The 2,606-nt window shown below is 40.8% G+C and overlaps 1 pseudogene; it reads right to left on the minus strand.

The window, feature by feature from the left end:
• Positions 1 to 484: 484 nt before the first annotated feature.
• Positions 485 to 1,389, minus strand: LOC140670397 (uncharacterized; annotated as a pseudogene).
• Between the last annotated feature and the right edge of the window lie 1,217 nt (positions 1,390 to 2,606).

The following is a 2,606-nucleotide window of genomic DNA, read 5'->3' on the forward strand; positions in this document are numbered from 1 at the left end:
TCTTATTTGATCGCCGACGTTTACATGACGACGTTACCACTGATTTAACGATACGCGCGTTAAGCCCGGCGAAAGGAAACCGAGCTGCGTGCATTTCCGCATCTGTCTTATATCCCAAGCCTTTCATCAGACTACTTATTTTTTCTTTAGCTTTTCTCTTGAGATTTTCGCGCGATTCTTTAAAACGGTTTTCGGCCGACACCTTTAGCGGTATATTATTTTCAATATCACCGATTATATTAACACCTGCTTGTAAAGCTTCTTTCCCTACTGCACGCGCTCCTCTACTTAGATAAGATAGTATACGTCTAAATAATCCTAGAAAACTTTCGATTCCATGACCGCATTGATAAGGTGCGCCGACGAAAACTCTCGGAATTCCACCACCTCTGTCGCTTTGTAAATTGTAATACTCGTAGTCTGTCATATTGCATTTGAGAACTTAATTTTTATCTTTTTCCCTATGACACCGACGTTCGCAATACTAATGGGTTCGCCTAAAATGTAACATCACAGTCGATGTTCCGGATTCGAATGCTATTTTTTTTCTGAACTGATCTCTTATATCGATTTCAATCCTACTGAAATTTGTTCGTCATAACGGGATATAATGCAGAGAAGAGAAATGTTTCACTTGATTCGTTCCGTACTCGTAATCGCGACCATGCCCCTCGACCGACACTATTCGGAGAAGAGGAGACTGCACATCGTCTGTTATGTAAGGTTCGCAAATATCACAATAAACGAATAGTTTATCGGGAATACCGCGAGCCAAACTACAGGGTTCGTAACTAAAGAATCCAAAGTGTCCCTTTTCAAAACCGAGTTTAACAAAAATTGATGTAGATTTTTTTTTTGTATCAGGATTATACGTCATAAGCATAGTATAGTATCGTCCATCCCACTTAGGAGCATTATAAAGTGCATCCCCTAAACCGAGTATTCGTAGAAGTTTATCGGAATAGTTTACATAATGATTTAGTTTACATTTATTTTCATCACACTCAAGGTAAAACTCTATACTACCGGCGGATAACCCCCGTCGATCCAGACGAAAATGCGAACCGACTCCTTTACACATCGTATTAATCGCGTCGAGAAGTTCGTCCATATTTTTATAAATGCCAGCCGTATTTCCCTCGAAATTATCACAGAATCTTTTTCCTCGTTATCTCAAATGTCAACATCGGCAAATGTGAGTATATTCTCACCGCGTTGTATATGAAAAAAAGTATTGGGAAATTGAATTTCGCTGAGCGCGACTTCCCATTCGCCGTATGACTGTATCGATTGAGGCAATTCCGTAATAAATGACGAGGTAGTATTGTCCGCAAAATAACGCATACTGCTATTGCTCGGAAGAACCAGTAGAAATTGGTCCTCCCTCATCTCAAATATTTGTTAAACTTGAAGCGGGAATCCAACTATCGAACTTGCTAGGATAATCACGCCAGCTAACTAACAACTGTTTATTATCACCACGTCCTCTGCTCTTTATCACGCGATCGACGATAAATTCTTCCTCCTGTAAATTTTTCTCAACTTGGGCTAATTCTTGCTCGTCAAAAAAAAATTCCGTCTATGACCTCGCCGGCTAAGTCACTTAGTTCGTACACTCGCGGTTTTCGCCAATCAAGAATCCGATGAATTCGAAATATCTCCTCACTCCACTTCGCTTCGTATCCTTCCTCGAAGGTGACTTTTGGCTCTACTGATCCGCACGAGTTCGCCAACGCGATATTTAGCCTTTTGTTTTTCGCATTTCTCGTTTTTCCAACGAAGAGTTATATTTTCGCGCGCGATGCGGGCATTTTCCCGCGTAACGACCGCAGGTTGCATTTTGATACTGGAATGACGCGTGTGATTATAAGCGTGAACGATATCCTGCAAAACATTTATGTAACGTCGTGTATTTTTATGCATAAAATAACGCGACATACGTTCCTTGAGTGTTCTATTAAAACGCTCCACTATAGCTGCTTTAATATCAGGATTGCGAGTTACGCGAAAGCGAATGTCTTTTTCTTTTAAGAATTTTTGTACAGGACGCGCGATAAATTCTTTACCTTTGTCAGTCTGTAGGTAAACCGGTAGACGACCATTGCTTTTCAAGAATATACGCTCAAAAGTTCGTATTACACAAATACCTGTTTTGTCACGTAAAGGTTCAACTCATACAAATTTACTAAGCACATCGATTACTACGAGTAAATAGGAATAACCGTCATTATAGCTCTTGAGATTATGGAGATCAATCAAATCAGCTTCCCACAAATCGTCGATATTTGTCACGTTATAATGTAAACGCGGAAATTTTCGTCGTACCGGTCGATGCAGCGTGTACGCGTCTTGCGATTTAAGCCAGTCGAGAACATTGTTGTGACTAAAATTCGGTTTAAAGGCTCGCGTTAAATTGTCCACCGCGGAATACCCTGCGTAGTGCGAGGTCGTAATACAGTTTCTCGAATTCCGACATTAGAGTCTCATCCAATCGAGTAAACGTTTTTTTCCCTTTCGACGGAGAATCTTCGTTATCGTATGTTAATGTTTCATCGGCGCTGTCTTCGCCGGCGGATACAAATATCGTGTCTGCGTCGGATTCGTTT

This window comes from Anoplolepis gracilipes, chromosome 10, assembly GCF_047496725.1.
Source record: "Anoplolepis gracilipes chromosome 10, ASM4749672v1, whole genome shotgun sequence".
NCBI lineage: Eukaryota > Metazoa > Arthropoda > Insecta > Hymenoptera > Formicidae > Anoplolepis > Anoplolepis gracilipes.